Source organism: Octodon degus, unplaced genomic scaffold (genome assembly GCF_000260255.1).
Source record: "Octodon degus isolate 3935 unplaced genomic scaffold, OctDeg1.0 scaffold00004, whole genome shotgun sequence".
Lineage (NCBI taxonomy): Eukaryota > Metazoa > Chordata > Mammalia > Rodentia > Octodontidae > Octodon > Octodon degus.
Window position 1 is genome coordinate 27769953 of NW_004524580.1, and position 26245 is coordinate 27796197.

The 26245-nt window shown below is 37.1% G+C and overlaps 1 protein-coding gene and 1 non-coding gene across 6 annotated transcripts in view; one reads left to right on the forward strand and one right to left on the reverse strand.

The window, feature by feature from the left end:
• The window catches only part of Anks1b (ankyrin repeat and sterile alpha motif domain containing 1B), a 1319834-nt gene that overhangs the window by 551508 nt on the left and 742081 nt on the right, over positions 1 to 26245 (reverse strand). The window lies entirely within an intron of this gene.
• LOC111817414 lies at positions 23876 to 23982 on the forward strand. Its single transcript, XR_002821616.1, has one exon. It is a non-coding gene; the product is annotated as a U6 spliceosomal RNA (small nuclear RNA).

Consider the following 26245-nt stretch of genomic DNA (forward strand, 5'->3'; position numbering starts at 1 on the left):
GGCTGGCATGTGGTGCTGGGGGATTGAACCGCGGTCCCTGATGCTTTTGCTAAGCTTGTTCTAAATAGGTGCTTTAGACCACTGAGCCATCTCTCCAGCCCTTTCTGCTGTTCTTTAAATGAAAGATATTTGTTTACATAGATCTTTGAAATTAAAAATATGTTAGACTCTTCCATAAAATTTATTTTATCTGGGAGATGGGACAGAAGGGAAAGTAAAAATGATCAAGATGATATGTATGCATGTATATGTGAATGTTCTAATTCTGCATGATGAATACATTTATTTTGTGCAGCACACATACACTGATAAAATTTTCAAAAATTAATTTCATGGGGAAGGAATCAGATTCTGAGTGGTTCTTTTGTTGGATGTTCTTAGCTTTATATTTCTTTACATGCTTTTGAAAACTGGTGAGCAGACGCTCATCTTTTGTGTGCCCACCTTGCCTCTGAGCCTAGCTTCCGGCAGAGTGGCTGAAGCTGAGCTCCACTTCTGCACAGAACCGATTACCTGTGACCTTGCTGCCCCACAGGAGCTGAGACTGTGTACCAGAGGCAGAGTCCCTAGGGACTCCTTGGGCTTCTACTTCATTTAATGTCTGCTGAAATGTTTATTTGCCTTTTAAGTCTGGTCTTATATTTTAGATTTTTAGTCTGATACTTTATTTTTCATTATTTCTACTTCATTGTTTTTGCATTTTATTTTTATGTACTGTGAACTAATAGGACCATTTCAATCAGAAGTCCGTGGTCTCCACTTTAGGAATGAACTGAAGAATTGACTAACATGCCTCAAATTGTAAACCTAATCAATAATAATACAGACTGGGCTCTTATTCAAGTCTTTCACTTGGCTCTGTAATAAAATTTTGTTTCATTTTATGGACAGCTGCCCTCAGTGAACTGCTGATCACTCGTGGGTAAAGCGAGAAATCACGGGGCTTAGAGTCAAAGGACTGGCATTCAAGTTCCGACTCCCAGATCGAGCTTCTTGGCTTCAGTTTGCTTATTGTGTAACACCAGTATTACCAAATACCCCACAAACTGCCATGGGATTAAAGCATTTCTTTAAAAAATCATTTCTATTGAAGCATTTCATTTAAAACTGCAAAGCAATACATATGTGTGGAGGCTTTAATAGCTTAAAGATCTCTTTTTAAAGTTATATAAGTAGTATATGTTCATTTATTTATTTTAAATGTATTTAGTACAGGATCTCACTACACAGATCAGACATGTAGTGATTCTCCTGTTTTCAGCCCCCCAAGCACTGGGATTACAGGCATGCGCCACCACGTCCAGTCTCAACCACAGTCTCAGCGCGCCCTGGGGGCAGGGCCAGCACAGCATGGATATCGAACCCTGGTCACTGCACCTACTTAAGCAGGTGCATTAGTCTGCTGAGCTATCTGGCTGGACCTTCATTTCTAAAAAATAATAAAATACAGATAAAAAGAGAAAAGGTCTCTTATAATTCAAAAGTAAATTATTCTAGATCTGGATGTATTTTTTTTTAAAGTAATTGAACTGAGCTCTTGCCAAAACTTTACATATATCCACACATACAGTTAATCCATCAAGAAATTTGTTCCTAACAGAATTTTGATTAAGGGTGTTGATTCAAAATTGGAGAAAATAACATTCAGTTGACACATATAGGGTTAGTTATCTTAGCTTGATTAGCCACAGCTTTTGTGTCAGATCTCATGGAAAGACTGTTTTCATTAACCCTGTTATCTTGCAGAATCTCTGGGAGGACCAGGTAGTGGAGCTCGGGTGGTTCCCAACCAGAAGAAAGGCACCCAGGGAAAGTGCCATTGGAAGAGCTCTCCATTCATACTACCAGACTACTGTAGAAGAACAGCCCACAGGTTTCACCCCTTGGAGTCAACGTTACCCTGAGAGTTAAAACATTTCCTTGGAATTATTCCCAAAAAACCAGACATTTCTGCCACCAAATTCGAGGCATTTTTGGCTGCTGCCTTCTCAGCACTCTTTTGCTTCTGTGTTTTCTTGGTGAAACCAAGATTCAAGAGGAAGCTTGGCTTCAAGGGAATATAGAAATGAAGTTGTTATTTTGTTTGAATGTTGTAGACTTTGTAGTAGGAAGGGGAGATATAATGGAATTTGGTAATGAGTGTTAAGGAGTAAGCCAACCTGGGGTATCTACCCCAGATAGGTACTACAAGTCCCATCTTTCAGAGATAAGGAAACAGAGCTGTAGGGAGGCTATGTTCTTTCACTACTAATAAATTTAGCAGAAGAGGAAACCAGGATTTCAACTTAGGTATTCTGATTCACTGCTCACCTTTTTAGTCACTAGGATATTTAATAATTGCTTGTTTACATGATTTTCCCCTAAAAGAATATGCATTTTGGAAAGATGAGAATGTTTTCTGATTCAGTATTCTTCAGTATAAAAATCTGAGTGCCATCACTCCTTCCTTCTTCATTCAATCATTTTTTATTAAATATCTACTATGTGCCAGGAACTCTCATAGGGACCCCAGAATATGGCTGTTAAAAAAATAAACAAAAAAACATAGTTTCTGGTCATGGAGATTGGTATTTACCAGCAGAGTCATTAAGTAAAAGATTAATAGTCAGAGATTAATCTTTTACCTGATCATAAATGCAAATCCAAACAACATGAAGATTCCATCTTACACCAGTAAAAATGGCAATTATCAAGAAGTCAAAGAATAATAAATGCTGGCGCAGTTGTTGGGAGAAAGGAACCTCCTACATTGCTGGTGGGATGAAAACTGGCACAGTGCAACCAGAATAGAAATCAGGGTGGAGACTTCTCAAAGAACTAAACTTAGAAACTCCATATGACCTAGCCAATCTGCTTCTAGGTATCTAGATAAAAACATCTACTTCAGGGATACATGCCTACTATGTTTACAGCAGAACCAGTCAGCAGCTAAATCCTGGAAGCAGCCAGCATACGCATCAAAAGATGAATGGGTAAAGAAAATCTATACATCATGGAGTACTATTCCACTATAAGGGATAAATTCGAGGCATTTGTAAGAAAATGGATGCATTCAGAAAATATAAAGTTGAGCCAAATAAGGCAGTTACACGAGCTGAAATACTGTATGGTATCTCTCATTTGAGTGAGGCAAAGTACAAAGAGAATAATCAAGGATGGATGGGAGGAAAGAGGGATCCAATGGTGATAAACTGTCCTAATTTCACTATAAAACAGCGATGGTTCATGTTAACCCCTTAGAATAAATCATTTTGATGAATGCTGTGGATTCTATAAGAAGAAAAGTAATTCGGACCAAATTATCTGGGCCTGAAAGGAAGATGGGTAAGAATAGCTAAATACTTTGTATAATTAAAATTAAGCAAATGATGTTTTTCTTTTCCTATTTATGTTTCCTTTGATGTAACATTCTGTCTTGATGACTAAAAAAAACTTAGAATTTTGCCTGAAGCTCCTTTTCAAAACAATACAAAATGCACAAAATGCTTATATTAAGAATACTATAATCGGTTAATATATTTTAATCAAATACAGAGACTCAAACTGCCCTATTTCTGTTAAAAGTACAATTTTATGCCATCTATTTATAATAGGAATAATACTTAAAATTTCTTAACTATATCAATTACAACCTCTCACATCTTTCAAAGATTTGTGTTTATTACACATTTCAAAGTAATGGTTACAAGCATATACACTATATATATATGTGTGTGTGTGTGTGTGTGTGTGTGTGTGTCTTCCAAAACTACTCATGAAACCTCTGACTGTTCAAACACATTTAGTAATTAGAAGAAACACATTTAATGGGGGCAAAATGAAGTAACCTTTCTAGATTCCTTGGGGCAGATTGAGTATCTCACGGTTCATAACACTCTCTAAGCAGGTAGTATATTTCTGTATTATTTGCAGATTGTCTACACAGACATATATGTGAACCTAAAACACTGTCCTTGACATCCACGAAGCAGCTTTAATATGACCCTTCTTTCTCTCATCTGCTTGTACCCAGGTCTCCAGCGGAAGGTACTCCCTTAACAGGACCCTTATCTCACTGCTTTCTGCCTTCTTAGGGACTTCACTTCTTATCACCCTCTTTATTGCACCTGCAACCTTTCCCTGTCAACTAATTCTTCCCCCATAATCATGCTCAATTCTCCCTCATAGTTAAAAAACTAAAAAATAATAAGATTAAAACAACCCTTTAAATGTTTCTCCTTCCGTCTAAAATCTTGGCTCATATTCTTTATACCCAAGATTTTGAAAGAGCTGTTAGTATTTACCAGCTCCTCTTTCTCGCTTTAATTCTCCTCCCCTGAAATCTAGCATTTGCCCTTATGCTGCAGTGAAACTGCTCTGGAAACGTCACCAGTGACCTCTTCGCTGCTCTATGCAGTAGGCAGTGCTGAGGTCAGACTGACCTCTTAGCGGCTTTTGGTATTATTAACCAGAAAATTCAGGTAGCAGATGGCACGGCAAAGGGGACTAAGCCAGCTTCCCTGAATCAACATATGGAAGGGCACCTACCTAACCAACCATTCTGTGTGCAAGACACTGCTTTGCATTGTGTCACTCCCCCAAGATTTATGAATTATTATAGCACCTAGCATTATTTACCCCGGCCAGCATACGAATCCTACTAGGTGCTCCTGATTAGGCTCAGTTGTCACCATTCTCCCATGTGAACTCTGTGCTGGTCACGCCAACCACTGTGTGAGGGTGTCATGCGCAATACTGGCGGTGTTACTGTTTGCTCCTTCTCATTATCTGCTGACGCTCACTCTTTTCAGCTCACTTGCAGCATCTGAGTACCCTCTGGCCCTGGCAAGCAGTTTCTCCCATTGTACCTTGGATGTCCCTCCGTGGTACCACTCATACTACTGGATCATAACTGCTTTTGACTCCTTATTGAACATTCTGAGACATCAAGTATTTGTATTGCCTCACATTATATCTGGCATATGCTAATAGATTCTTAGATTTTTTCAATATAAGAATTATAAGAATTGTAGGTATGTTTTGTTAAAATGAGTTGAAATGACAAGTACAGGATTCTTACAAGAGATGCTATAAGAACATTAGGTTCTGACAAAAAGAAAACACATTTTTAGTTTTATGTTTTGTTTTCCTTTGGTTAAGCCCTACCTATTAAAGATTTATAATCTGCTGAAAAATAAACTCTTGCCTACTACTGGTTTTAAAGATTACGTCTGGCCAACACCTATATGAACCACATATATTTCTTATATCTTTCTTAGAGGTAATTTTTCATGCACAATAAATTCATCTTTTGCAAAGACCTTTTATACAACATCAGCCACAATTTTTGTATTACAAATACACTAATATTTTAATTACTTATAAGCAATGGAAAGAGATTTATCCAATCTGCTGTGGCAGTGCTGATACGATGTGAAAAAACAACTAAGAGCAGTAATTTTGCTGTCAATTTTATATCCTTATAATTACTCATAAATAGGCAGCATTTTTCTTGTAGTAATCACTGTTGTTCTCAAATGGCTCATAAAGAAGAAAACCATTTAAGCTAACTCCTAGAGCAGATGAAACTATTTTGACATTTGTTGACTATGGCTATGGGCTCTGTCCTTCCCAATTCTGAAAAAGACAACTTGGAAACTTCTGTGATTAGAACAAATAATTTTAGAGGTGATTAAAATGAACCAATTTTACACTGAAAATATGATGATTCTAACTCTTATCTCAAGGGTGTTGGCCAGTGACACTGGCAGTGTCATGTACTTACTGTGTCAACCACTCAGGAGGGGAATCTGGTCACTCCACGGCAAGAGCCAGAAACCTGAGAAACAGCTTCTGTTTCTCCAGCTCCTCTCACTGCAGGAGGACATGTAGGGTCATTCTTCAGTCAAAGTTATGTTAGTTGGAAGGGAGAAAGAATAGTTTGGGAAGCAGGATGTAATACAAGAGATAGTTTAGAGGAACAATCAAAAGTGATGTCCATATAGTTATGAGGTAGAGGTTCCAGGTGCTAAATATAGATGAAGGGAACAGAAGACTATAAAGATTCTGAACCGTATCAGAAAGAAGCATGGAAGTTGGGTATAAAGGACTCTACAGATCCATCATTTTAGTTTAAAGCTTCCTTTTAAAAAGGGGGAAGAAGCCTTTAAAAAGGTTAAAACACTTGACCCAGGTTGCACAGAGAGTTAGTGAAAATAGTATCCGGGTTCCTATGATGGAATATGGAAGAACACAGAAGAGCAGAAAGGAAGTGGGTCTCTTTTCATTCTGATCTAGAAACACAAATCCTCTGAAAAAGGTATGCAGACCTTTTTTAAAAACAGCTGGCATCACCTGCAGAGCCAAACCAAATGCTGTGGTTGGTACCCAGGATGGGCCGGAAAAACGCTCTTTGTAAAATTTCTCTTTGTGCATGGAAACCATCATAAAATTAGTTCATGTTTGCTTTGAAATTACTTTGCACCTGGCCTAATTGCCCCCAGGTGGAAAAGTCCCAAGAGTTATTTAGGGTTGTAAAATTGAGCTATTTGGCTACCATATGTTACATCAATTTTATTTTTTCCTTCTAAACTTTTCAACTTATTATCTTCTACTGTATTTATTACTATTTACTATATGTTTGCTTCTATAGTCTCCACACTGCAATTTCAGGTATTACACAAATTCCATGAATTTATTTTGAACTCCCAGCTTTTACCTCATCTGATTTCTACATTTTAACTACTTTTCATATATATTTAGTAATCATCCCTTACTTATACTTTTGTATTATCCTATCTATCTCCTTAAATAAATGCCCATACTTAGGCAAATTATTCTCTGTCTTGCTTTCTCTCTCCTTCTAGCACATATGTCCCAAATGGATAAATACGTGGAATGCAAAAAATTTAGAGGCCAGGAATCACATATATGCAAAATCCAACCTAATGTGTGGCATAAAGACATCAGTGAGGGGCCAGGGAGATAGTTTGGTGGTCTAAGCACTTGCCTGGCAAGCACAAGGATCAGGGTTCGATCCCTGGTACCGCATGCTTGCATTGTTGTCAGCCACTGAAACTGGGCCTCGTGACACACACCTGTAATCCCAGGGCTCGGGAGGCTTAGCCAGGAGGATCACTATGAGTGAGAGCTGCGTAGTGAGACCCTGTACCAAAGAAACAAATCTTAAAAAAAAAAAGACAGTACTGAGTAAGAAACCCCAAGACACTGTTCCTTCACAAGAAAAACAGCAAAGCAAGCAAAAGCCTAAGAATCAACTTTCTTGGATAAAAGATAGATTGTGGTATTTTAATTCATTTTTACTTGATTCATACTTCAAACTAATCCCGAAGCCCATGTTCCCAGTGTGGGTCATGGTGTCTGCGGATCACAACAGACTTTTTTCTCAAAGAATTATGGTCTCTCCTTTTGACTTGCCATTGGGTGACTCTCTGAGAGGCAGACACAAAGATGTCACATTTGTTCTGTGCCCTGATAGCTCAGGGCACGGAAGTAACTACACAGAGGGCATCTGTAAAACTTTTTGAAATGCAAATAAATTAGCCATTGGCACCTGAGACAAGATTAGTTGTACAGTGCAACAAGCAAACGACATGCAGCTGAGGAGTGTAATGCTTGGGGAATACGGGCTCAGAAAACCTTCCTTCCATGTGTCCCCAGGCTCAGAAGCCCACACCTGGACCCAGAGCACACGATTGGAGAGTATCTAAGAAGGTCCTAAGCTCCCACTAAGCGCTGGCTGAACTTCTGACTACGCACAGAGGAAGTGGAGTTGAAGTGTTTGATAGAGTGTGGAAGGTGCACTGTAATACACAGACAGAGCCCAGATACAAGTGCTGGGAATATCTGTGCTTTTTTCCAGGCATTTAAGGAGATTTTTGCTTAGTCACTAGCTGACTAGTAAATTTATAAAAGAGATATTTCAGTGACCACACACAACAAATAATATAATCAATAGAAAGAAAGAAAGAAAGAAAGAAAGAAAGAAAGAAAGAAAGAAAGAAAGAAAGAAAGAAAGTTTAGAAAACAAAGTAACTACTTCCCAGAACAAGAAGCAATAAAACGTGGACAGAGTGGCTATATAATATAATACCTATTACCACCTTATTATATTTAAATGTCCAATCTTGAACAAAATTTTATTAGGCATGCAAAGAAAGAAGAAAGCATGGATTACAGGGAAATAAAAAAGAAAAGAACATTGATCTGTTTTGGCGGACTGCTAGACTGGATTAATTGGGGAAAATGTTTAAATCAATTATCTTCAGCATAGTTTAGAAACTAAATAAAATCACAGACAAAGGGCTAAAGAAATTTGGGAGAACAGTGTCTCACCAAACACAGAATATCTACCAGGAGACAAAAGATGATAACATAGAAACCAAAGATAAATTCTGGAGCTGAAATAAATAATACTTTAAAATTTTACTAGAGAGTTTCAGTGGCAGATTTGAAGAAGCAGAACAAAGGATGAGAGAATTTGTATCTAAATCAATTGAAATTATTCATTCAGAAGAACAAAAACAAAATGATGAAGAAAACTGAATGGATAAGTGCCTGCTTAGGCAAGCTCAGGGACTGGGTTTGATCCCCAGTGCTCCTGTGCACAGAGCCATCTACCAAGTCCAGGGGCGTGGTGGTACATGCCTGAAATCCCAGCGCTGGGGAGGCTGGAAACAGGAGGATCACTATGAGCTCAAGCTGCACAGTGAGACCCTGTACCAAATATATTTTAAAAAAAGGGGGGGTTGGCTCAGTAGAATAAGTGCTTCCCTGGCAAGCGCAAGGGCCTGAATTCAATCCCTGGTTCTGCCAAATAAATAAATAAATAAATAAATAAATAAATAAATAAATATGGAGCCTCCGTGACCATTCATTAAATATATCAGCATATATTTGAAGAGACTCTCAGGAGAAGAGCAGACAGAACAGGGCAGAAACAATCCCTGATGAAACAGTGCCTGAAAACATCCCGAATTCAATGGAAGAAGTAGATCTACATAGTCCCAAAGCTGAACAACTGCCAAGACTGAGTCATGAAGATCACACTATATTGAAAATACTAAAGGCAGAGACTTGGTAGCTGGCTCAGTGCACAAGGGTACCGGGGATCAAACCCAGTCCCTGAGCTTGCCTAAGTAGCAAGAAAGAAGTAACTTATCGTGTTTGAGGGATCATAGAAACAGTTGATGTAAACCATGCCGACCTTAAAGGAATGTTACAGCTTATTTTAAAGGACTGAAAGATTATTGAAAAGAAATAGCAAAATGGCATAAGTCTTTTCTTATGAGCAGTTATTTCACCCATAAATAATACTTTACAAAGAGGACACAGAAATTTATAAAACAGATTTGAAATGGGCTGACTGTATCTTGTTAATGTGAGCCATGTTTTTAAGCCAGACATAAATAGGTTGAAAGTTAAAAAAAAATAAAACTAGAAAGATATATTCCATGAAAATAGTACCTAAAAGAGACCTGGGGTGGCTACAGTAATGTCAAGCAAAATACACTAAGTCATAAATTATTTTAAGAGTTAATGACTGGTATTATATATTGATAAAAGATAACCCATGAAGATTTAATAATTATAAACATATATGCACTATGGATAGAATCCCAAGATACATGAATCAAAAATTGACAGAAATAAAGACAGAATAAATAATTCTATAATAATCATAGGCACTTTCAGTATCTCACTTCCAATAGTAGGTAGAAAGACTAAGTAGATCATTAAGGAAGTGGAGGACCTGCATCACATTTTAGGGTAATAGATCTAATAGACAACTACAGACCATGCTTTGGAACTAGACAGTAGCACAATATTGTGAAAAGTGCCAAATACCTCTGAATTGTACACTGCAGTTGTAAGTGTAGCTCCAAATGTGCCATTTCATCACAATAAAACAGTTTACCTATGAACATTCGTCAGGAATTAAAGCATCAAAAGGAATGAAAGCTTTAAAAAAAAAAACCCTCAACACCAAATTATTAAATGTATGCAACCATCACCTGCACAAACACACATCAAGTGGAGATACCATAGGGAGAGTGCATGGGTTACCACAGGCAGGAGGTAGCAAGACAGAAGAAGCTGCTAAAAGTAACAGTGCTCATAAAAATTAAAACAAAAATAAAAATTAAGTGGAAAATGAACTTAAGTGTTTTCTGTGTGAGAAAGAAATATGATTGGTGTATAAATATATAGTTTTGTGATTTTGAGGTAAAGACTTCTGAAATAATTTACTGTTTTAGGCTTTGTGAATGCCTAATGTGATTTGAAGTAAACATCCGTGAATTAAATAACCTCCCCCAGTGTGGTATAAATGGAAGACCATATTTTCTTATGCTGAGGATTCTCAGAAAAGTTGGGTCACATCCATGTCTTTCTAAATGCATCTGGCCACAGTCACGTAATTCTGCGTTTGTTTTGTGTCTGTCTTAGGAGCTACCAGTTCAAACCTAACCATCCCAACATCTCTCAGGTGTTTCTTTCTCCAAAATAAACACATTTTATTTGAGAAGTGGCTCCCCTTACAGTAATGTATGAGCAATATTCAAAATTACAAAGAGCCTTATCATTCTGCCTGTTAGAAAATTTCTAGAATACAAGTTTTGTGGAGAATTCTTGACGGTCTCTGTCTTGTAAGTCTGCTGAGGGACAGCCAGTAGGCACTGCTACAGAATTTAAATAGGGGCCACACCACAGTGGAGACATTAATCATGCAAGCGTCTTTTATCCTGAGGGGGGTAGGTTTTGAAATGAATCCTATATGCCTTAGGATTACCAAATTTTAGTGGCAAGGCCTTATAAACTAACAATATATCAAATATTAACCATTTTGACAAATAGTTTCTTTTAATTTAAAATTAAGATTCTTCTAGGTAATACACTACTTTCAAAATCTCCAAACTTTGTTGGAAAATATTTTTTAGTTTTAAACTTTGTTTTATTTTTAAGAGCTATGTATTTCAACCTGTGGTAGTAGAAAACATGTTCTAAAATCAGACAGACTTGCATTTGAAATCCAGACCAAAAACTTCTAAGTAGCTTGTAGTGGTTGATACATTGTGTCAACTTGGCTGAATCTGCTGGGAGCAGGTCCGGGATGCGGAGGGCCCACCCTGGAGTGTGATTGGCTCCACCTGAAGGCAAGACAAGGCTGCCCTAGAGTGACACAGCACAAAAAGTGTATATAAAGGAAGCAAGGAAGGCTTCTTGGTGTTGCCCTGTCCCACTTCCTTGAGAAGTCCCGGTCTTTGGAGGAGCTAGATCTTCATGGTGGAGCACCAGTCTTCCCAGTCAGCGCAGCAGCTGCTGCTCTTAATTGTTTTCTGCCGCCATGAACTGCTGTCATTTGCCTTGATGCCAATGGAGTACGAACTTGAACTGAAACCTCCACAAATTGTGAGCTAAATAAACCTTTCCTTCCTTCATTTTGAGTGTCAGGTATTTGTCCCAGCAATGAGTGAAAAGTAACTAAGACATAGCTTAAGCATGAGTGAATTAATGCATTTTCTAGGATTAAGCCCAGGAGTCTTTACCTTTGACTTCTATTTTTTATCTACATCATGTGCAAAATAAAAGGATATATTGTCAAGAAAATAAGATATCTTGGGAAGACATAGCCATCAGCTAAAAGGCCCAGTTGAAGCTAAAAATCCTACCATTTATAAAAGACTTTTAATAGATCTTACAAACCCATTAATTATTCACTTCATCCAGAGATTGAGTTCCTTAGCTTTCACAGGAAAATTTCTTTGTATATCGACATTTGCATTTCCTCTGATGCATATAGAAACCATTTTTCCTAAGAATACAGATATTCTTCTAAATATTTCAATTTTAGAATCCATTATAAATATAATTAAATATTCTCAAAACTTTTTGTAAGTCACTTTACTATGTCACCACATAATTTGCTTCATATTACAATTCAAATTACAAGGTGATTCATCATCTTCAAAAATATCTTATCCCTCCTGTCTAATGTACAAAAAACTGAACCACATTAGCCCAAGGTCAGGTTACCTTTCTCCTAAACAGAACCATTTTCCCTCCCAGTATGAGTCTTACAAAAATACCAGACCAACTTCATGGTAGTTAGAGTCAGATACAGACGAGTGAATTGCTGGCTTTGTTTCATTTTATCTGTAAACTCTGTGGAAATCTCTTTTGTCCTATTAAGTCATAGTTTCCTTTTTTGTAAAACTGAGATAATACCAATTCCATCAATTTATGGAGAATAGTAAATATATATGTTGTCTATAAAAATCCTAGCAAATGATAGCTACATAATAAATGATAGTGACTATTACTATTTCCTAACCCTCTGGTTTTCTCCATATTTCATAACCAGAATGCTTTCCTTGGGCCAGATCAAATTAGATTCAAATTCTCTGATGGTGCCTTTGATACTTTCTGGACTCTGAGTACTTTCTTCTCCTTTCCCAGGATTCCAAAGCATAGATCACAACCCATCAGTCTAAGTTCCTTTAGACTTCTTCCATTCAGCTTTAGTAATTCCTGAATGTTGTCATTATTCCTTCATTTCGATTGCTTCCCCCCTATTGCAGAACCTTTCTCTTCTCTACTTGAAAGAGTAGAGCAGTTCACGGTGGCTTCAGTCTCATTTACTTCCTCCACAGAACATTCCCTTAATGTCAGTAGCTCATTGCTTTCTTTTCTACTTTCCAGTGCCATTTCTCAGAGAAACTGGGACAAGGACAGGATCTGTATGTAGGCAGTGTACTCTCATTTTCCCTATCAGAGCCAGATCTTCTTTCTCTGAAATTCTATCATCTCAAACATTTACTTTATTTTTATTTTTTATTTGATACAGGGTCTTGCTATGCAATTCAGATATGTAGTGATCCTCCTGTCTCAGCCTCCCCAGCAGTGGGATTGCAGGCATATTTCACCATGTCTGGTTTCTGGGCCAGCATGACATATGGTACCAGAGACTGATTCAGATCCTTGCGCTTGCCAGGCAGGTGCTTAAACCACTGAGCTATCTCCCCAGCCCTCAAACATTTACTTTATACCGATACAGAGGCCATTAGTGAACATTAAACTAATCTTCTTTTCTGTGTATGCTACCAGGAAGACAGTCCAAAGAAAGGATGAATCAATGTGTGTGCATCTTAATGTTACTTCAGCTAAGTACCTTACTGATACAATGAGTTCTCTCCTGCTTCATGCAATGTTAAAACCAAACAACAAAAATTATCACAAAAGTCTTACAAACTAAATAGTAAACATAGTAAAATAATAGCACAATATAATAATGTGCCACATTCAAAGGCAATTAATAGATGGATTTGTATAATCAGATATGAAATCTTTAGTAGTACATCATGGGAGTCTGACATGAACCACAGTCCCTGCTTCCTGCATTATGGACATCCTGAAGCAGTGGAGAAATTTCTAGAGATCTCTGGGCTCTACTCAAGATGTTCTAATGAGCAGAGTTTAGGAAACATACATGTTTCTTGTGTGATTTTTGGATATGCAGAAAACATAAATATTTTGGTGAAAGTAAAAGTGTTTCACCAAGAAGATTTGGATTTAGACTCTGTTCCTGATCTTTTTTATGTGATGCTGAATCTTTTGGGGCCTCAGTGTCTCCTCATTATGGGCATCGAGTGAGATGATGTATATGCAATGCCTGGTGTCATAGTGGGTGCTCGCTCATTAGACAGGAGCTCACTTATCTCCAGGCTGGGTGAAATGCTTATCACATGCATTACTGTCACAACAAGGGTGGGGGGAACCAAAAGAAAATGCTGAAATGACCTTGAGTCCTAGATTACTAGGTACAACACCTACAATATGGACATAGATAAGACTGCATAGTAAGTGTAGGTTACAAAGTCAGTTTCATACATAAAGGAAAGAAACCTATGATATAACAATTGATAGAAAACACCCAGAAGTTTTTGCCCACTCCAAGTTTAATAAAAGTTAAGCATAGAATTTAAGTAATCTTTGGATAGGGAATTAGGAAGTTGAGATAGGATTAGTATATCCAACAATATGTATATCTTCTACAATTCCAGGTATAACAGCATCTTTAAAGAAAAAGCTCAAAGCATTTTTTTTTCATTTACGTATTTGGTACTGGGTCTTACTATGCAGCTTGGACTCATAGTGATTCTCCAGTTTTCAGCCTCCCCAGTGCTGGGATTACAGGCGTGTGCCACCAGGTCCAGACTCACTGGCTCAGCATGCCCTGGGGGAGGGGCTGGTGTCTGCATGCAAGACTGGGGATCAAACCCTGGTCCCTGCACTTGCCAGAGCAGGTGTTTAGTCTGCCGAGCTATTTTGCCAGCCCATTCAAAGCATTTTGAAGGAATAAATGAGAATGTATTAAAGGTCAGTTTGACCTTTGGCTGTATGACTTATGAAAAACTAATAGTATTATATTTAATGTAAATTGAGTGCTTAATATATGCAATTACCATGCTATTTTATATGTATATCACTTTTAATTGCTAAACTTTTTATCTAAAAATCTTTGTAAATAGCCACTTACTTGATACACAGTTTTAAACCTGGCAGTCCAAAGCCTAAACCATCAAAAAGCTTTAAATTTGGTACATATATTTTAAGTTTCAAAATTGGTAACTGCAGATTGAGATAGTGCTAGAATGACTTCTTTAGTTTTGATGCAAATTTCTCTTTGTAGTTCATTTTAACAACTGCTTCAGATCTGCATTTATGAAGTTTTATTTACTATTTTTTTCTCCTTCGTAAATTTAGCCCTTAAAGGAAAGCTTAGGCTTAGTCTATTTGTTTTATGACTTTTAGAATAAACTAAAAGTTGAGCTACACTAATTTGAGAGAATCCTACTATTCAGAGTTATATAAGCCCCGCTGCCCACAAAAAGGAGCTGACATCTGGGCAGATGGCTTTTCTGATTTGGTGGCCTTTGCATGAACATTCAGATTTCATTTCTCATTTGCATTCACTTCTTTGTCTTCTGACAGTTTGTCCCCATCATACCTTGTTTTCTGTTAGCTTTCCTTCACGCTATTTGCCACTGAAGAACAAATATTTTTCCTTAATACTTTACGTTTCCTCCTTCTCTTCCTTAAGAGATATTTACCCAGTTCACAGCTTGTGTCTGCTCACTTATTTGAATTTTATATTCTTTAAGGGGATTATATCTCCTTTCCGTATTTCAATAATTATGGTTCTTGGCCTCTGTAACAAATACCTCTTGCAGTATTGTAATTATATGCTTTACTTTTTCTTAGTGAAAAGGATGGAATTTATAATAAAATTATTGAAATCTTCAAAAACCAGGTGCATCTGTCTGGATTCAATCAAAGAATAAAAACTACATTATCAACTGACAAGGAAAAATTTAAGATATAAATAATTTATTAACCATAAAAGGGGGTTGGAATATATCCTATCTTTAGGAATATAAGAACATACAGTGGAATATACTCCAATCTCTAAGACATAGAAGAGCAGATGTAAGGAGCAGCCATGTCCCCAGAACTGAGATAGAGACCAGGGAAGATAGCCCCCACACTCAGGTGGAGATACGGACTTTGTCACCGGGGACACAGCCATGGCTCATGGAATGGCAAACACTGATTAGAATGCTGATGAGAGGGTGGCTGAAGATCTGCTCTCCAGAACTTGCTGGGGTCTGCTCTCTGAGATGCTGGAAAAAGGGTTTATAACATGGTGTTTCCCCACTCTGAAACTGTCCTGGGTGGGCGCTGCGCTAAGTGCAGGCTGGTGGGTGCTTCTGACCAACATATACTGTCAAGCCTGCTTCTCTGGTGGCTGCTCACCCTCTGGTATTTGCTGAGGTGGGACACAGCGTCCAGAAAGAACCTCCTTTCCTCCTGTGCCTCCAGCTGACAAGCCTTCATTACCCAGTCTGGCTAAGGGAAGAATTTAAAGGGCTCATCTTCATTGTTTTCAGACATGCAGGGGGATATAAATTTGTAACCTAGAGACTATATATTGATAACTCATCCACCAGGTAACCCACATCTCACGGGAATCTTGGAATATCATCTCATTCAGCTTCCTATCTTCCAGTAGACTCATAGCTAAAGTAAAACAGATGGTTGGTAATTTTGTTTAAGCCTAGGTTCCTTTTTATGTTAGAACCTGTCTCACTCTTAAAAACATGATTCAGTTCAATCTATATGTGTTCATTGAACGGAGTGTGGAAAACACTGAAGCTTCTCACAAGGAAATAACATACCTACTATTCCAGAGTTGAGAAAAAACTAATGCTAGTGCTTTCGTATGCAGTGCCTTATCTGCAGGAGATATACGCCAGGTCTCCCTGTGGATGCCAGATTCTACTGACCTCTATATAAATGGATTTTTAATATACATATCTGTAATCAAGTTTAATTTATACATTGGCATCACAAGGGATTAATGATAATAATGAATCAACAGTATGTCACAATGGTACAGAATTTTATGTGCAGTATAACAATATACTGTAATGAAGTTATATGGGTATGTTTTTTCTTTCTCCCAGTGTATCATACTGTACTCATCCTTCCTGTGCCAACATAATACAACATAAGGCCTGTGTGGTGAGAAGTAAGGTGAATTGCACTCAGCTATTATGTAAGGATTACTTGCACACAAGCCCAGCCCTGCTGGTAATGTTTACCTAATCACCCCACAGGCTAGTAAATGACTGATAGGCACGTAGCATATACAGCATGGATGTGGTGGACAGGAGCTGATTCATATTCTTGGTAGGACTACATGAGATGGTGTGAGATTTCATCACACTGCTCATTGTGGTACACAATTTAAAAATTACTAATTGTTTATTTCTGATATTTTCTATTTAATTTTAGATCATGGCTGACAATGGGTAACTGAAACCATGAAAAAGGCATAACCACTGTATATACTTCTGAACTTTTCCTTATTATGCTATTCATTCATTCAATTAAAAGTTATTTAACATCTATTACTTCTAAGCACAGTGGAAATAATTAGGTGTACAGTGGGAAACCAACTAAGCATCTCCTCATTAACTCAGAATCTTATAAGGAAGCCAAATGCTAAATGAATATGTATATATAAATGTATTTATATATACATACATATGCATGGTATGCACATCTATTTATAATACTTTTAAATAATAAGATTGGGTTTGCCTAATGTATGATGATTTGTATTCAGTGTTATTTATTTAATATTATAAATATTTCCCATGGCATTAAAAGGTTTTGAAAATTTATATTTTTTGTGCTGAATAAGATTAAATATAGTTTAACTTTTTTAACTTGTGTACTATTTTTGACAAGGTTTTAGCATTTTAAATAACATACTGTGCATTCTAACTCTGTGTCATGGTTAACATTATAGAGGTGATAGGCTAAGTGATCGTGATAAAACTCACTTTTCACGTCTTCATTAAGATGAAGATACTAACCTACTCTGCTAGTTGTCAGGAGTGCACGTAAGCTTAGCACAGGAAAATCACCTAGAACAGTGCTGCAGAAGTTAAGCTCTTCAAACAGTGGGTCTTACACTTACTGTCTGGCTAGGCGTCTGTCTGTCCCCTGAGGTGTAAGTGCTTTGAAGGGCTTTTAGTAGACTCCCTAACATCGGAGTCTCAATCTACATTTGCAATGTAAGTGTTAGTTACGATAGGATGTATTCCTGCAAGGGCAGGTTCTAGATGAGTGAACATTTTCAAGGATCTTGACACTTGCTAAACTGTACTTCAGAAAAGCAGTGGTTCATTTCTAATTCACAGTTCTTGGCAAGAGTGCTCTTCTTTGCCAAATTTATCAGCATCAGGTATTATAATTTTTAAAAATTCTAATTTTAACAATATGGTCTAGTGCTATTTTAGTTTATTTAATTGCTAGTGAGGTGGGTCCTATTTATCCAATGGAATATATTCTCTCTCTCTCTCTCTCTCTCTCTCTCTCTCTCTCTCTCTCTCTCTCTAGTATTTTTTAGGGAAGGGTCTACAGGGTGTTCAGGGTCTCACTACTAGATCAGACTCATAGTGATCTGCCTGCTTACAGCTTCCCAGGAGCTGCAATTACAGGCCATGCCCAGTCTCAATGGCCATCTCATCGCGCCCCCTGGGGGTGGGGGTGGGCATGACAGGCCAGGGACTCAAACTCCTGCTAATCCGCTGAGCTTTTTGGCTGGCCCTGGAATATTTTCTTCAAATTGTTTGTTTTATCAAATTTCCTCTTGACATGGGTGATTTTCATCTTGGATTTAAATAACTCCTTTTATTGTTAAAACATTAACCATTTGTTCAACTTTAAAAAATAGTTTATTTGCTTTTTAATTCTCATATGCTGTCTTGTTTTATTTGGATGATTGATTTTTATATAACGTTATTGATTTCATCATTTGTGAATAACTCCATGCTTTTATCACTAGTACTGTGACTTTCATTTTATTATTGTTTATTATTTTTGGTACCCAGAATTAAACTTGACCTCATGCTTGCCAGGCAAGCAGTGTGTTGCTGAGCTACATCCAGCACCTGCACTACTGCTTTTAAAGAATTAAATTTGAGTCACTACACATTTACCTGTAGCAGTCTTTGAAATTCTATTAAGTTCCATGGATTACTTAACTTAATTTTTATCACAGTTTTTAATATTATAAATTTAATACATTTTAATATCTTGTAGGGAAGTCCCTGACTCCACTTATACATGAACACACGAACATAACACACATGTGCACACCACACAGGCACAAAGTTCTACTCATTATACTTTATGCAATCAACAAATACTTGTGCATGTATTTATCTGAATGCATTTTGTTGACAGAAGTTGTGCAAGGTGCTAGGAATAAAATAACAGGTCAAAAGGGAATGGGGTACAGACAAAGCGCCAGAGCCCTTTCCTGCACACGATGATCCTCATGGTTCCTTTTTGTGGGGCTACGGAGTGCGGACGTGGTCCTAGGTTAGCAAGCAGACAACTCTCTTTCAGAGGAACTCTCACCAACAGGTAGAAGGTGCTTTATACAACCACTAGTCTTGCGCAGGGTAAAAGGAGAGTTTGCTACAGAAAATGAACGGAAAATTACAGCAGAAAGAGTGTGAAATGTGAAGGGAAATTAGCCAGGGAAAGCTGTCAAAATACATTGAAATAAAGAAGCTGCTGTTTTTACAGTTTTCCTGTATCCATTCATCCATCCATCTATGTTGCCTCGATAAAACAGGTTCTGATTTGTCTTGAAGGCTAAGAATGAAATATCTCTACTATCCAACCTTCTGCATTATTGCTACAATTCAGGCCCTTGATAGGAACTTGTCTACTATTTCTACATCTGCTAGACATGCTAAGTCTTGTTTTCATATCTTTCTGTCCTGGCTGGACCTCGCCTGGAAAGCTATTCAAGCTGACATTCTAATACACATTATTATGTAGGTTTATCGCTTGCTTCTAAGGTCACTTGCACTAAATCACAGATGATTTTTTCATTTTTTTTATTTTTTATGTATTTAGTACAGGGTTTGTAGGGTCTTGCTACACAGATTGGACATGTAGTGATCGTCCTGTTTTCAGCCTCCCAAGAGCTGGGATTACAGGCGTGTGCTACCACACCAAGTCTCAATTACTGTCTCAGCATGCCCTGGGGATAGGGCTGGCACAGCACACTAGGTAACCAACCCCAGTCCCTGTGTCTACCTAAGCAGGTGCTTTAATCCACTGAGCTATTTGGCTGGCCCTAATTATTTTTTAAAAATTGAAAAAATATTTAGAGTCAAGTATGCCAAAATGATATAATTATTCTTTCTTTATTAATTTTATTGAGAAACAAATAGCAATGAGACAGTTTCAAAACTGATTAGTAGGACAGTTTCAATAATTAATACATTGCATATTGTTGTCTTTGTAGTGTTTATTTATTGCCATTTTTTAAAGCAAAAATTTACTTGAGAGACAGTATGGCAGTGATTGGTATGTCATGACAAGCAGTACATATTTAGAAGACCAGAATGGCAGGCATTCCAAGCATGACCCTACCATTACACATTGCTGTCTTCAGTGCAGCTGCTTAGTTCACAGTTATCAGCATATATAGTTAGTCAGGGTGAGAATCCTACCAATTAACTGCTAGTTTCAAAAACTTGCTGAAGATTCTCGGGATGTAATGGTTATTCATAGTACAAGATGAAGACATGATATCCTGTCCAAACACTATTAGTACAAATCTTTCTTCTTATTGAATTAAGAGAGAGTAACTGTATATCTATCGTAACTATTTTGTATATACAGATACAAAATGATCCTGCATTTGTATCCCCTTGTTTTGTTTAGTTTTGTCAGAGATGGGTATTCCATTGCCATTTAAACATTGTAGGTGTGTAAATTCAGCAAAATAACCCAATATAGTCCAGTAGTCTATAATAGTAGTGGGTTATCTATAGGACTGGCAATGTCAGAAGTTGTTGACTTAAGCCTTTTACAGCTCAGCATATTAATATAGCTTTTTTTTTTTTTTTTTTTTTTTTTTTTTTTTTTTTTTTTTTTTTGCAGAACCAGGGATTGAACTCAGGCCCTTGTGCTTGCCAGGGAAGTGCTTATTCTACTGAGCCATCTCACCAACCCCTGGATTTACTTTTTATACCTCATGTTTATACTTTTCTGCTGGATGGTTAAGACCAACATAAAGCAAGACCTCTATAACAAGAAATGTAGCCTTTGCATTTGACAAGGTCAGTCAAATCCCCTCAGGATTTATCCTGAAACCCTGTACCGCAGTTTGTAGATCCTTGGCCAGTGTCAGCCATGTGGATGAGTTACAGCCATTGCTTGACCAATTTGCACTCTGTGAAAGCCTGAGAGAATGTTTACTCTTCATGTGACTCTCTTTAGGCACACTCTACATCAATCGCTTTCCTCTGTGGCCCTATAATCTCCTTGATCAGAAAATTTGGGACACAAGTGATTACAGGATGTTACACTGCAGGTTTTCCTATGTCCTGAGTGTTTACTGACCTTGAAAGGCTAGGGCCAAAATGTTGGCTGTCCTTTCTGTCCTTTATGGACTGCAAACTTAAGTTGTTAACACTCCAGAAGAGAAGCTTAATGATATCGCTACTCTAAAACAGGCAGTTGAGCTGAACCTCACTATCTGTGTGAATATGAAACATCTTAGACATAACATGGAACAAGTGTTTTCCATTAAGTATTGATATATTAAAATTTAAATCCCTACAGAAAGTGAAGGAAAAAAAGAAAAAATATTTTTAAAAAATAGGAATAAACAGTTACATATTTTACACAGAAATTTAGAAATCTAACCATATACAGCATTGTAGCAGGATAATCCTATGACATTTTTTCTTGTTGCATGTTTCCGTTTATTACCCTTTTTTAAAAAAAACATTTCCTTGAAAGATAGTATAGAAGTAATTGATATGACATGAGAAGGAGCATGTATTTAGAAGACCAGAATGACAGGCATTCTATAAATGTAATACACTATATCAATAGAGCCAAATCCAAAAACTACATGATCATTTTTATTGATGCAGAAAAGGCTTTTGACAAAGTCCAACACTCATTCATGTTCAAAGTCCTACAGAAAATTGGAATAGAAGGTTTCTACTTCAATCTGATAAAAGCCATCTATGACAACCCAACGGCTAACATAATTCTAAATGAAGAAAACTGAAATCTTTTACGCTCAAATCTGGTACAAGACAAGGATGTCCTCTATCACCACTCCTACTCAATATAGTTCTGGAATTATTAGCTAGAGCCATTAGACAAGAAACAGAAATAAAAGGAATAAGAATAGATAAAGAAGTTAAATTATCATTATTTGCAGATGCCATGATACTTTACTTGGAAGACCCAAAAAAAACTCCATCAAGTAGCTACTAGAATTGATACACAAATTCAGTAGCATAGAAGGATACAGAGTCAATACCCAAAAGTCAATAGCATTCCTCTACACAGATAACAAACACACTGAGAAAGAAATTAGAGAAACAATACCTTTTACAATAGGATCGAGGAAAATGAAATACCTTGGAATTAATCTAATTAAAGAAGTCAAAGATCTATTTATTCTTTTTATAAGTTAGTTTAGGTTTCTGAAAATGATTTCTTACTGTTAAAAAAGACAAAAGAGTTTAAATGATTTCCTTCTGTATAATCAATTTTGTATCTTAGAAAAGTATTTATACTCAGAGAGATACCATTTATTTTTTGTAATGGAAATGTAGAATGAATCATAAACCATTTTGACTAAACATTTCCAAAGAAACTAAATGTTTAAAAATTATTTTGAATCTTTTATTTATTTATTTGGTGCAGGGTCTCGCTATGCAGCTTGGACTCGGTGATTCTCTACAGGCGCGCACCACCATGGCAGGTTTCAGTGGCCAGCAAGGCACACCTGGTGTTCTGGGACCAGCACAGCATGCAGTACCAGGGATCAAACTTGGGTCCTTGCACTTGCCAGGCAGGCACTTACATCATCGAGTTGCCTCCCCAGCCCAAGAAACTAAATTGTTCAAGTGTTGATCAACATTTAATGGACCAGTTTTTATGTATTTATGACAAGCAATAAACTGGCTAATCTCAGTAAAAACTACATTTCTTTATTTTGTACAACCTGATAATAAAGACATAAATTTTTTTTAATTTTATTTATTTATTTATGTGTGTGTGTGTGTGTGTGTGTGGCCAGCCCAGCCCACCAGGGGGCAGGCTGGCTGGCATGTGGTGCTGGGGGATTGAACCGCGGTCCCTGTGCTTTGCTGAGCTTGTTCTAAGTCGGTGCTTTAGACCACTGAGCCATCTCACCAGCCCTAAAGACATAAATTGTACTGCAATCTAACTTCTTTTTCTAGTCTTTTGGTGCATTTGGTGATGAAATGTTAACTCTTTAACATGTATAGTTTAGAGCAGAATCCAGTTCACTTAAATGGTCAATTAATTTTAGCAGCACCAAATTGAATTATTAAATATTTCTAGGCTGAGAAGAAAACCGTGGTAAACTTTTATTTTTCTACGCTGCACTGCAATTTTTACTTTTTATTCACTTCTCAGATTACTAGTACAGGCTGGTATAGAATTAATCAATGGGCAATATAATACATTGATTTGTAAAAGATGGTACTCTGGATTTTATGTCCATCTTGCCTACTAAAAGAATCCAATGATAGGCAAGAATCAATCTTTTTAGAGTCTAAATTATCTGTAAAACAAAGCAATAAGATTACAACTGTTCAGGGTCTTTCCTCCTTCTAAATTTTTAAAATTCTATAATTCTTGTCTGTCTATAAAAAGAGGTAATGATCTGAGTATGAATTTAGGGCTTTCTGAAGGTCCAATGTCTTAAACTAAGTGATTTATTACAGTTAGCACATGCTCAGTTAGCCATCTTATCCTTCCACATAGTTTCTCTGTGGACAAAGTGAAGTTCCTTGCTCACTGATCTGGGTTTGGTCCTCTGAGTTGATCTGGCCTGTGAAACATTGTAGGAGGGCAGGGTGGCACCCAAGGAGAGGCTTTTAGGGGCTCTACATGCTTCTCCTGAGCTCCGCCCTTGTCACACCCCACAGAGTGATGTTCTCGAGCTGAGGCCCCTTGAGTGAGATGCAATAGGAGTGCCCCAAGCTCAGTGAGCACAGCCCGATCCAGTACAGTCCAGCAACCCTGCAAACCCATGAGCAGAAAGAAATGTCCATTGTCGTAAACCATTAAGACTATGTGGAGGGCCTGGCCCTAGCTCAGTTCTTTAAGTGGTTGCTTCCACAAAGCTGTCAGCCTCAGGTTGTTGTAGTTTGATCCCCACAACTCCAGCCAGCCAAACCTGCCCTGAAGGCATTTGGAGCAAAAAAAAAATCCTTATTCCATTTTTGTGCTCGCTTCGGCAGCACATATACTAAAATTGAAAGGATACAGAGAAGATTAGCATGGCCCCTGTGCAAGGACGACACACAAATTCATGAAGCATTCCACATTTTTGAATGAAAGCAAAAGACAGGAAAGCACAGTCCCTTGGGCAGGTGGAAAATTTCTGATTTTTATAAAAGCTACCAGGGGCTGGGGATGTAGTTCAGTGGCATAAGCGCCTGCCTGGCAAGTGCAATGTCCTGAGTTTGATCCCTGGTACTGCCAAAAAATAAATAAAAGCTACCATCCATCCTCCCCCCCCCAAACAAGAAATATTGTGGGACTGTCCTGCTCCAAGGTTGTATATGGTGAGATTTTTGGACTTATGTGTAAACATAAGAAGTATATAATTCTTTATGCCTATTTTTAAAATATATTCTAATTTTTAACTGTTTTTTTTTATCATATTCTGTAGGGACTTAAAGTTCAACATATCAATACCTGAAGAAAAATACCTGTTCCATATTATGCCTAAGATGTTTGATATGCAGACAGATAGTGAGGTTAAGCTTAACAGCCAAAGTTGTATGGTAATAACAATAAGCTTGTCTTCTGGATGGTTAATAACCTAAGTTTGCAGACCAAAATTAGAGAAAAAGGAGGGCCACAAGGAAAGCCAACATTTTGGCCCTAGCCTTCCAAGGTCAATTAAGACTCAGGACATAGAAGAACTTGTACTGTAATGTCATGTAACTTGGTAGTGTCCCACATTTTCTGATCAGGGAGATTATGGGGCCAAAGAGGAAAGTGATCGATGATGTAGAGTGTGCCTAAGGAGAGTCACATGGAGAGAAAACATTCTCTCAGGCTTTCACAGAGAGCACATTGGCCAAGCAATGGCCGTGACTCATCCACATGGCTGACACTGACAAAGGTTCTACAATCCGAGGTACAGGATCTCAGGATAAATCCTGAGGGAATTTCACTGACTTTATCAGACCCAAAAGCTACAACTCTTGTTGCATAGGTCCTGCTTTACCTTGGTCTTAACCATCCAGCAGAAAAATATAAAAACAAAATATAAGAAGTAAAGCCATGGTGTTATGTTGAGCTGTAGGGGACTCAGGTCAACAATTTCTGACATTGCCAGTTAAGTGGAAGACCCAATACTATTATGGGCTACTGGACTCTTTTAGAATATTTTGCTGAGTTTACACACCTATAATATTCAAATAACGGAACATAACAAAAAAGGGGATACAGATGAAAGTCCATTTTGTATCTGTGTATTCAAAGTGCTTAGGATAAATATAGAGTTGCATTCTCTTAATGAATAGAGTGATTTGTTCTAATGGTATTTGTAAATAGGATATGAAGTCCACATCTTGTACAGCAATTAACCACTAGGAAGAATATATGCAATGTGTTAATTATTGAAACTGTCTTATCAATTTGATTTGAAACTGTCTCATTGCTATTTGTTTATCAATAAAATTATGGGGAAAAAAGACTATGTGGTTTGCTGTCACAAAACAAGTTAGCTAATCAAGTATTAGTTGTACTTTTTCTGAAACTTTCAAGAAGAAACTATTTTTGAATGTGTTATCCTGAAAACACTTTATTAAGCAACTCCTGTTATTATCAGAGCTTTTGTTCATTCCTCAATGCCTAATATTTTACTGTATCAGCTAAAATAATTTAGAGAAAAGGAGGATCGAAAAAGAAAAGGTACATTTATAGGAAAGTTAATAATGTATCTCTGAGGCTATTTGTCAAACTCATGGTACAGTGCTAATGGTACAAACAGATAAATTTGTGTTTAATTATCTAGCACTATTGTCAATATATCATCAATATTTGGCTGAAAAATTAGCTCAACATGATTTAGTGAATTTTGTCTGAAGACAACAATTAAATATCTATATGAAAGTTTTTAATTACTTGATGAAATTTATTATTACAACTTCCAAACTTGTTATCATTGAGATAACCGGTGATTTGTTTATGCTTTGTACTAGAGGATGCAGGATTGGAGAAATGCTGAATATTTGACTACAATTAATTTCAAAGGCAAATTAATTTTCAATTATGTGTTCTATATTTGCCTTCACATTTCCTTTACATTTAAATAAGTAATCAAGCAGATGATTAACTACTTATATCGGTACATAAAGAGTTCTAGGTCAATTTTAAATGTCAGGGGAGAAACAGAGAAGTAAACATACATATGCTGTAGAGAAAAAAATAATCAGAAATTTTTGAAAATTTGATAAGTCTGGGGTAATCATGAAAAAGTCTGAATGACCAAAATCACACAGACAATATCTTAGAACCTCCATAAGGGTAATGGTAGTACAGCTCATTGAATTAAAATAGCATATTCCAACAATTTATT